Below are 12,038 nucleotides of genomic sequence, written 5' to 3' on the forward strand. Positions count from 1 at the left end.
CACACGCTTGTAAAATAGCAAATCACGCATCACGTTGTGATGTCTGGTCCCGCGTCACGGGGACAATTTGGGTTCAATTATGTGTCACCCTGCAAATTTTGGGGCCATCACGCGTCACACAAAAACTCTTTGCCACCCTCATATATCAAATGTAAATGAAGGGAGAATCTTCCATGGTTGAGCTCCCAACTACTATACAGTTTTAATTTTAAGTTTTAATTTTTCTTACAGCTTTTGTCGATCATTTTCCTTTCGTTCCAGCCGTGAATAAACAGACAAAAAAAAAAATTTAGAGCGAGAACACGAAAATTAACTACTAAGAGGGTCCCCAATAGGGTTTTTCAATCCCCTGATCCCGACTAAAATTTTCTCTCAATCCCGTAATCCCGACGGTTTATACCGGCCAATCCCGATCCCGATCATACAATTTTGTCTTAGCCCATTTCCTAAACTTAGAAGGGCCTTTCCGGTGGGTGATGATTTTCTTAGCCAGCATTGATCCGTTGACGTCTATAGTCACCGTAAGGCGCGAGTTTATCTCTTTTCACCAAAAGGATGATATTGTTCATTTTAGAAGTTTTCAAAGTATTGCACGAACAACGTACGCTAGTCTCGGTAACGACTTCCTTTCATTAAACTTCGATCACGGCCAAACATATGGGTACAGGCAGGTCAGTATCAAAGAAACAAATAACAATTTCAACAAGTGCATAAAACACAAAAGGTCACGGCAATCCCATGGTTACATAACAACGGAAATTAAGAAAAATTAACTGAACACAATTCTGCTGTCGAAGTGAATACTTCTTCCAAGGCGGGAATCTCTTCCGAGGTAAAAATAAGCCTCTCATTCCACAGGTGGAATGTCATCATCACTCGGGGAATCGTACTCCAACATTCCGTCTTGTTCTTCGTCTTGTTTCCCGCTGTTTTCTTGCTGCCCCTCGAAGTCAGAGCGTTCGAGGCTGACCGGTTCGACCGACTGAATTTTTCTATGATAAAGGTACGACGGGAAGTTCGAGCTCTTGCCGTCGTTGTTTCCTGTTTGACAGAGAGCTGACGCACTGCTGCAGCAAATGTTTACGCTTAATCCCTCATCTTCTGTATGCTCTGTGATGCCATCAGCACAGGTGGTAACGGTTGAATTGCTGATATGGCCGACAGGATCCTGGCACGTTCGGGTACAGGATACCAAGGATTTGGATTTGTTAAATAGTACGCCGCCCAATGGGTTGTCCTCATTAAGCCTTGGGCTCCATTTACATAGTTCCTTGGGTAGTCCAACACCGTGAAAAGTTTATCTTTGTGATGCACAACCGAGTTAATATTCTTCACATCTAGTGTCATGTAACTCTACAGGTTAAGAGCATCATATCGGTATAATTCTGAGATTTGCAAGAGGTTTTTCAACGCCGTTAAGCATTTCAGTCAGCGTAGCAGTCTTAGATTACGTTTCCCTGTGGGCCATTGAGGATTTTTGATAAATTGGCAACTTCGCTTCTGATATAATTTTCATTCCCGCGCAATAACTGGATAGTGTCGCTGAGCAGCCCGACCGCCTCTTGAATGCTGGAGAGCCTGCATACCTGGTACTTTTCATGACTGAGAAGATCAATTTCTTCATAGATTCTCGTCAACGGACGACCCGGTCATAGGTTCGTGATTATTTCCCGAATCCCGCTCCTAAAAATCGCCGATACCAGTGTCCCGTTCAAAATAGCAATCCCGCATCTCGCTCCCTTCCTACTTTAAATTCCCGGATCCCGGACTTTAAAGAACCCTGTCCCGAATCCCGAATCCCGAATCCCGAAAACCTATTGGAGACCCTCATATAATAAATTCAATTATTCTTAGGCAGGAGTTTTTGGGGTTCTGTATTTTTGAGACACCAATTTGAGTCTAATGCCAGTGGTATATTTAGAAAACTCGTTCTGACGAAGGGCTTACGCTCGAAACGCTACCTTTTAAACTCTTTACGGTGGTCAATCTACGTTATTAGTTGAAAATACGAAATGACCTTGTTGCAAAATGGCTTGGTTGTCGCCAAGTTAAAGTCATATTCTAAAGCTGGTTCCTTCACGAGCGGAGCACAAGCTGGGACCTGGTTTTCTCGGAAACTTACTTACAAAACGCGTACTTGATTCTATACTACACCCTTTACTGATAAGAGATTTTATACATCAGCCAAAAAAAAGCCGATTTCTTTTACAAATTTAATGCTATTTCCTTTGTATTTTCTAAAGGAGGTTTTGTTTTGCGATGTTATCTAGCAATCGGTGAAAGTATCCATTTGGGTGAGGAGCGCCATACCATTCCCTGTAGGTATTCAAAAAGGAACTTAGCGGTTGTGTTATCCTTCATTCTATTGGACTGGTCCTTTACTGTGCACCAGTTGCTTTCCGCGTTCTGAGTATGGGCACCGGTTCTTGGGTCAACAAAAAGCAGAGAATGAATTATTGTTCTGCGGTGCAAACCGAGTCTTCTCTGCAACTGCTGTTAGGTTTGCCAGTGATCCAGTCCCCCCATTACATTTCCTTACTTGGTCCCAAAGAGACCAAAAATAACACCGAATATCTATTTGGTCTGAAACACCTTAAATCCCTAAAGTGTTGGAACGTTGGGGGCAGATAGCTTGAGCAACTAACCTCGCTGAGGGAAGAGAACCAGGAGTCCTGGATCACAATAGCTTCTTGTTTAATCTACCACTACCTTGTTGTTACAACGTCTACTAACTTCACCAACCACTATTAATGCCAAAAAGCTTAGCACTTACTTTCTCGTTTGGTTGTATTTTCTTGACCTTGGGAGCTGGTAACACGCCTGAGCTCTATGCGAGATAGACGCACATATGACCGCGTGTAATAAACAATGCGAAGCACTAACGGCTAATTTAGAGATAACCTAAAGGGCTAAGAACACACTCACAGATGTGAACCTCGCGCTAATAGAAAGTCTAAAAGTTTCATGCAAATAAAGCGCTTAAAATCGCGTCTATATTTGGTAAACATTTAACCAGCGGATAGCGATTTATCCGGTAAATAGCACCACCTAACCTTTGAGCAACCGAGGCCTGGCGGATAGCACAAGGTTTAATTTTTCTTACAAGTTTTGTCGACCATTTTATTATCATTTCAGCCGTGACTAAACAGAAAAAAAGACAACTATTTAAAGCCCGCGAAAAATAATAGTTATGGCTTATTTCACATCATATTCTGCTATTTTGATAGAGGGATCGTCTTAATGCGAGCGACTACGACAAAAATTGAAGTTTTGTTACTTCCTTTTCAGTTTCTACATTTTGTGCAAAACTTTTGTACTCATTGCGAGGCCCTTCTGTATTTTGTCTTGGAAGAAAAATGAGAACCCAGATGTTAATTTGCCGTGAGCGTTTCACCAGAACAAAATGTGCCTCTAATGAATGGTGCTAATAAGAAAAATCGTGCGCGCTAAAAACCCGTGTAGTTAGACGAGCCATTCAGGGAAGAGCTCAATGACCCACGACGAACGACTACGACAAATATTAAAGTCCTGTTACTTCCCTTTAAGTTTCTGCATTTTGTGCAAAACTTTTTTACTCTTTGTGTGACTGCCAACAAAGTCAGGTTTCAACACGCGAACGCTTTAAGATTTATTTGCATTTGTTGCTAAAAAGGAACAAGTAATTACAAATTATTACGAAGGAGAAGGAATAGGAAAACGCAAAACAACAGAGGAAATACAATTGGACAAGGAAAGACACTTACAAACGTTGTGTGACTTGCGAGCACGAAGAACAGAAAAACTAAAAGATGATCGCAGCGAAGGAATCGATGTTAACCGGATGCACTCTGATACTCCTATGTTCAATTGTTTTTCTGAGAAACTTTTACGAAAGAAATTAAACAAAGCAGAATTATGCGAAAAAATCTAACAGAATACAAATCGCCGTTAGTGAAAAGAATGCGAAAACAATACGAAAAATGTGCGTGCAAAAACACAAAAATGTAATCAAGAACATAAATGGAAAGAAATCACTAACTGGGAATGCCGCAGTATCACTTGCGAGGCCCTTCTGTATTTTGTCTTGGAAGAAAAATGAGGGAACGCAGATGTTAATTTGCCGTTTGCGTTTACCACAACAAAATGTGTCTCTAATGAATAGTGCTAATTAGAAAAATCGTGCGCGCTAAAAACCCGTGCAGTTAGACGAGCCATTCAAGGAAGAGCTCGACAACCCGCGTGCACGCATAAGTTTTAAAAGGCGCACTTTTGAAATTATCACAAAGCATAGAGAAATTCTACTTCAGTGATCAATTCTTGTCACAATTTTAGCTTCTACACAGTTTTTTCTCCCTTGGAAGCCCTCTTTCGTTTCTCGTTTGGTCAAACTTAACATCACGTATCATTTCTGGCAACGGACGGAAGCAGGTAAGTGTTTATCGACGCTTATAGAAACATGTAAAACTGTGTAAACTAATTCTAAGAGAAGCTGAGCCATGTACAAATTCAAGAAGAGCTCCAGATCGAAGCTTCGTTTTATTTAATTCTTTAATTCTTTCCAGTCGCTCGTATTTCCGCCCAGAATGTAATTTAATAACTTAGCAGTAGAAATTCTATTGCGTAATTCTTTTTTGCAAAATTAGCTTCCTTGAAATTCTTCTTTGAAACTGTTGTCGCGCGGAGGGTAAAATTTCCGCTCAGCCCCATCCTACATTATGCATTTAGTTCTTGAACAGAGAAAACAATGACAAAAACAATACATTTCCATTGGGAAAACAGATTTGTTTTACAATAGTACGGGGCTGTGCGGAAACTTTACCGCACGGAGTACCATTTCTAATCTTTCATCTTTTTTGCTGAAATTCCGCGTTAACAATGTAGAGAAAGCGTGGTTCGTGCTCTTGAATTTTAATTAGTTACAAGTTTCAAGCGAAACTCAGTGTTTTAAGTAATGCATATTAATTTTGATAGTGAGTATATCTAAAGCTTGTTCCTAGAGGCACTAGGTTTGAACATTGTGCGTAATATAGAGATGACGAGTGAATTAAGGAAATATTTCATTCGACTTCCCAGGCAGATTCCGAGAATTTCCTTCGTCTCGACCCTTAAATTCCAAAATCAGATCGTCAATTCTCCCTTTGACTGCCAAACATGTCCTTCCAATTAGTTACAAGAATTTGATATCATATCAAGATAACAACATCTAGGAGATAAATTTGAGTATTCTCACTTCCTGTTTGCTGGATAATGTATAAATAATAGAGGGAGAAGTTACATTTTAATCACTTCTTAGACTTAGAGTTAACTGCTTGTTATGAAAAGTGAAAAATTAAGTTCACACTACCGTTTTTTTTCTTTTTAATCGAAACATCTGAATGGTAAAAATGTCAGTAATACGGGTTTTAATCAAAGAAGGTTTGTAAATTTCCGATATGTTAGACGAAAGGGTCATAATAAGCCATAACATTTAATTTGCCTGTTTGTTTGCTTCTTTTCTGGGCTTCAAATGAAGTGATAATCTGCAAACGTTTAAATTTAATTCTACAATAAGATTCTCCAAATTTCACAAGGGAAAATTTAGGTACGCCTCGATGTTTACTCACCATGACTCCAGATGAAACTGATATTTGACAACATGAAGGGGGCTTCGTTCTCACACAAAAGTAATTTTTTTTTTGTAATCTTGAAAACCGAGGGATTACTGACATTTAATTTCTCCTTATATTATCACCCCTTAATCACAAATTAAGCTCACACGCAAGAGAAGAAATGAAATAATCACCAACAAACGAAGCTCATGATAGTTAAACACCTTCCCCCTAAGAAATGTATAGAGAACAGAATTGACAATAAAAACACTGATGTATAGATGTGAAGGGAACAGTTTTTCCAATTTTGTTACTCCCGAAGGTTACTCTGGAAAAATGACTTAAATTTATCGCATGTTGACCAACCAAGTTTTTCAATGTTTCGGTAAAAAGTATCTAACAGAAAATTCCTATTCAGTTCTTCTGACACGTGCAATGGTTGCGAACTCAGAATATGATTATTTTGCAATGTTTTCCCCTTCACAAGGGGCCACGATGTTTTTACGTATCATTTATTTTACCTAAATATCCACAATGTCTTTCTCATTTAGACTTGTACGACACACTCCAGTCCAAACACCGCTCATTCCATTCTAGTGCAGCTAATCCAGATCACTTAACCTAAGTCCCTCTCACTTCATTTCAGAAGAGTCCAGTTCATTGTGCATTTAGTCCAAAAATCAGCATCCAGCTCCATGCAGTCCAGTATGACCCGCTCCAGTCCTCGCCATTCCTTTCCATATGGTCCAGTCCATCATCACAAGACAAGTGCTGACTCTTGCTACCGGTATAACTCGCTTATCGACGGGAAAGCGTGGTGAAGAAAAGGGCCGACGCTTCTCTTCCCTTCTGCTGTATACGCTGAGGCTGGGAACAGAACAGTGAGAAGACGCTGATGCCCAGCTGGTTAGTAAGATTCTTTGTGAGTTGGGATGAAAAAAAAGGGTTAATAGATAGTGCACTGGTTAAACCATAAAATCCAAATTCTGCTAAAAGTTGTCACACTTCTGATTCGGCTCAAGGTAGTTAAAGCTTAGTTTGCGGGTCCCCTTGAGGTTGGGCGAGGTCCCCCCTCCAAATCTTCTTCTCTAGGTTTTTTCTTTCAATCGAATACTGTTCGGCATATTTTCGGTTTGGATCGTTTCTTGTTCGTCGCTTCTTTAGGTTGTCACAATATCGGCTTCGTTTATACTTCGGCTCTTCATCAACAGGTCTTTCGGTGTTCATCAGTTGCTCATCGACTTTAGCGCACGTCTTCCCTCACTGTTACTTCGACTGCGACCGACTACATTTTCAGTTTAACTTGATTGAGAGGATCTTAAACACTGTGATCGAGTAAGACTGTTTTTTCTACTACTAAGTTGAAAAAAGTTTGCCTCGAAGGTTTAGCTAGATTTTAACGTTATGATTGGAAATCGGATTTAAGCAATTCAGCTATGACAGCAAATTAGAATTGAGAATTAGCCTTTGAGAAAAGATTATGCATGCATTGATGAAAATTAAGGTCGTGTTTCTTTCGGAGTTCGCCTTCACCTTCGATTCGAATTTCACTTCGGCTTCTCGTTCGGCCTTTCAAAACTTGTTCGGATTTTCAGTTCGGAAAACAAAGGCAATGGGAAACTACTGAGAATTGTTAGCAAGTTGATATAAAAATGGAAGCACCGTCCGGGACACTATGGACGTTCAAATTATCAAGGTGTCGGCATTACTGACACGGAACATTCGGAGTTTTTTGGACGCCCAATTCTTCGTCTGGGGTGCGCGTCCCCTCCTGCTGGGTTCTGTGAAGTAATTTCGAAAAATCTAAGTTAATTTATTGATGTTATGTGGTATTATAAATTAAATGCTTGACCCGATTGTCTCTGTGTTCTTTCTTAATTTTTGGGATACACAAATTTATGAGATTTATTTTCCGCGGCGCCCAGTGTAAATTTCTGTCTCAAGAATTCAATTAAGATGCGAGCGTCGTGTCTTTTCTTTATTATGAAACTATTTTTTGATCTCGCTAACGCAATTTCAACTGCAGGAGCTTTATACTGACCTTTTCGGAGGCTTGAATTGCCAATTTCGGGGCATTTGCTCGAATTGTTATTGTTACAATGACTTTCCTATTCGCCAATGAAAAAGCCCTAGAAGCAAAGTCACCTTGGTGTTAACTGTGCGAAGGGTTTGATTGGTTGTCTTACATTTAGCGATAGTCATCCATTGACGAGTGCAAAGGATTTCAAAACTTAACCCTGTCCATTTTCGGGGACTCGCCAAAAGTTTTTACCATTTTTACTTTGAATTTCCCATACCTGCGGATCAACATACGCCCGTTTTCAGGGGCTGTACATCACTGAGACGGTAAGTGAAGAATTATTATAATTTTGACATATTGATCTGTCTAAGATGAGTTTCTTCGCTTAATAATGTGATAAGAGTAAACATGATAATTTGAAATAAACAAAAACAATTGATCACTAAAAGATAAATTAATAACTGATGACATTGATTAATTCTTAAAGAACTAAAGAAATGATGAGTTAAATAGGGAGATCAATAATATATAAATAAACTGACATATAAAGAAGTTTATTAATGGATAAATTGATAAATAAATAAATACAATTTTATCGACAATCTTTTTGCAGAATATTAAAATACTGTACCACGTTGTCTTAAAAGTTTGAAAGTATTTTTTTCTCACAAGACTCAGTTTTCCTTAGACACCAGCTGACCTTTGGAAAGACACAAGCAATTACAGGGTCACTAGTGATTCATGGTTGAATTTGCAACTTTGGGATATCAGTAGAGCAGGACTGGAATAGATAATCATAACAACAAGCTGAGCAACAGCCGCGAGGAGAATCTAAAACTAGGACATTTAAATTTCTGAGTAATGGATTAAAGGCTAGTCGAAGCGGATTGTCTTCCTCTTACAAAACTACTTCATAGTATAGTGTAGTATTGAAATAAAGGCTGGGATATCAGTAGAGGAGGACTGGAGTGCTTCACGAAGAGATGGCCGTAACAACAAGCTGAGCTACAACAGCGACGAGAATCCAAAGCTAGGACATAACTACAGGTATGTTAAATTTCTGAGTAATGGATATTTAGTATACTTTAGTCTAGTCCAGTGTAGGAGCTAACGTCGTCTCGAGTTTGCCAGAATTAATATGTAAGAAGAGCGAGCCTTTCCTTCAATTTAAGAGCTTGAGACATTTTAAATTTCTGCAGCTCAAGTTAAGTCCATTTTCAGCGTCTTGTCTAGTGTAGGAGTTAAGGTTGTCTCGAGTTTGCCAGAATTAACATAAAAAAGAGCGGGCCTTTTTTCCATTTTAGAGCTTGAGATATTTTAACTTTCTGCAACTCAAGATAAGCTCATTGCAGCGACTTTGCATGACTTAGAAGGTAAGTAAATAATCATAACAATGTGATACTAACCTGTGTAAGATGGGTTAATTCACTAATAGGAAAACCTTGATGCGTCGAGCAGCAGCTGGAGGAAAAAGTTATGGTCCATCAGCACTACAGGTCATCTGAAAGAGGTAAGGCCGGCATGTTTCTATTACAACAAGTTTTGTCAGATTTTTCTTTTCACCATGATCTCGTGGCTCAGTTCGGATCAGAGAAGGACTGGAGTGCGTCATAAAAAGAGAGCCATAACAACAAGCTGAGCTACAACAGCGAGGAGAATCCAACGCTAGGACATAGCCACAGCTACGTTAAATTTCTGAGTAATAGATTATTGGCTATTCGAAGCGGATTATTTTCCTCTTCAAAAAGTACTACAAAGTACAGTATAGTATCGTACTGAATTTAAAGATGGGATATCGGTAGAGAAGGACTGGAGTGCTTCACGAAAAAATGACCATAACAACAAGCTGAGCTACAACAGCGTGGAGAATCCAAAGCTAGGACATAACTACAGGTATGTTAGATTTCTGAGTAATGGAAGTATAGTATAGTTAGGTCTAGTCAAGTGGAGGAGCTAACGTCGTCTCGAGTTTGCCAGAATTAATATATAGGAAAGGGCAGGCCTTTTTTACGATTTGAGAGCGTGAGACATTTTAAATTTCTGCAGCTCAAGAGAAGCCCATTTTTAGCGGCTTTGCATCACTGAGAAGGTAAGTAAAGAATTATAACGATGTGATACTAACCTGTGTAAGATAGGTTCGTTGGCTTCGTAGGAAAACCCTGATCCGTGGCATAGAGCAGTTGGAGGAAAAAGTTATGGTCGATCAGCACTACAGGTCATCTGAAAGAGGTAAGGCCAGCATGTTTTGCTTGCAACAAGTTGTTCGATTTTTTTCTTTTCAGCATGACCTCGTGGCTCACTTCGGATCACGTCATAAACATCGAGCGCTTCATAGGTAATATGTAATCATTTTAGCGCATTAGATCATATCTACATGTATTTTGCGCTATATAAGTAATAAATAATTATTATTATTATCATTTGTAAGAATTATTCTTTCCTCTGGGCTATCTGAAATTTTCTGTTTACAGAACTTTTTAGGTGGTTTCCTGATTAATTGGTTTAATGACAACGTTCACAATGTGACGTGTTTAATATTTCAACACCTTTTTTTCTCTTGACAGTTTTCTGTTTTCAGTGGAGAAAAACTAGTCCTTTCAAACAAGGCCCAATCAGCAGCCCATCAGAAGGTGACAGATGACGATTAACTGTAAGTATTCAATTATGGGACAAATTAAGGACAACTAACACGATACCCATTGTTATGTATTTCGTATGCTCAAAACACGAATTGTCTTAAATTTAGGAAACGTGGAATGCAGTTCGGTGCAGATCAGTCTAACGAGGTTCAGTGACTGTTGTGTATGGTACTTTCCAATTTAATCCAGGGTAGTGCAGTGTAGTGCAGTCTGCTGAAGTCAAGCTCAGACTAAGACAGTCCAGTCCAGTGAAGTGCAGTGCCGTCCAGTTCAGTCTTCTGAAGTACTGTCCAACTCAGTCCAGTCCGGTCCACTCCTCTGACGTGCGGTCCAGTCCATTCAGTGGAATATGTGCCCGTCCAGTCCAATCCTGTTCGTTCCCGTCCAATTCCATTCATTCCCTCCCAGCTAAGTATATTTCAATCTAGCGTAGCCCAGGTCCATATAAGTCAATAGCAGTCGAGTCTAGTCCAGTCAAGTGCAGTGCAGAGTAGTGCAATCCGTAACAGCTCAGCCAGTCCCGACCCGTCCCGTCCAGTCCAGAACAACTAATTGCCGCCGAGTCTAGGACAACGCAGTCCTGCTCAGTCAAGCTAGGAACAACCAAGTGCATTGCGGCCCGTCCAGTCAAGAGAAGTGCTATTCCGAAAAGCCCACATTTAAGCCCATACAAGTGTATTTCAGTCCAGTGTTGTCTTCAGTTGTCACACCAACGCAAGGAAGAGCGTCTACTTGCATTGTCGAAGAAAGGTCTTCTTTAATGATACCTTGAGCCACTTGGGCTTTACTTTGAATAAAAGTGTACCTAATAACCTAAAAACAAACAAAAATAATTGATAATCAATAAACGATAAATAAAGAAATAAATATATCTCAATAACTGGTAACATTGATTAATTCTTGAAGAACTAAAGAAATGATTAATTGATAGGGAGATCAATAAATATGTAAAATAAATTGATATCTTAATAGGTTGAGAAATAGTTACGTTGTTAAATAAATACAATTTTATCGTATGGCCTATGTATTAACAATATTTTTGCAGAATATTAATATACAGTACCACGTTATCTTGGAGGTTTGCAAGTATCTTTTCTCACAAGACTAAGTTTAACCAAGACGCCAGCTGACCTTTAGAAAGACACAAGCAATCACAGGGTCGCTAGTGATTCATGGCTCAATTTGCAACACTGGGATATCAGTAGAGCAGGACTGGAATGGATAATCATAACAACAAACTAAGAACCAGCTGCGAGGTGAATCCAAGAGTTGGCCAGAATTAATATAAAAGAAGAGTGCGCCTTGTTTTCCATTTTAGAGCTTGAGACATTTTAACTTTTTGCAACTCATGATAAGCTCATTTCAGCGACTCTGCATCACTGAGAAGGTAAGTAAATAATCATAGCAATTTGATACTTACCTGTGTAAGATGGGTTCGTTCACTGATCGGAAAACCCTGATGCGTTGCCTAAAGCAGCTGTAGGAAAACGTTGTGGTCGATCAACACTACAGGTCATCTGAAAGAGGTAAGACTCGCATGTTTTGATTCCAACAAGTTTTGCTAGATTTTTCTTTTTTTCATCATGACCTCGTGGCTCAGTTCGGATCAGAGCAGGACTGGAGTGCTTCACAAAAAGAAATCCAATATAACAAGCTGAGCTACAACAGAGAGGAAGTCCAAAGCTAGGACATAACCACAGGTATGTTAAATGTCTCACTAAAGGAAGTATGCTATAGTTTAATCTAGTCTAGTGTAAGAGTTAAGGTTGTCTCGAGTTTGCCAGAATTAATATAAGAGAAGAGCGCGCCTTT

This window comes from Pocillopora verrucosa, chromosome 6, assembly GCF_036669915.1.
Source record: "Pocillopora verrucosa isolate sample1 chromosome 6, ASM3666991v2, whole genome shotgun sequence".
Classification (NCBI taxonomy): domain Eukaryota; kingdom Metazoa; phylum Cnidaria; class Anthozoa; order Scleractinia; family Pocilloporidae; genus Pocillopora; species Pocillopora verrucosa.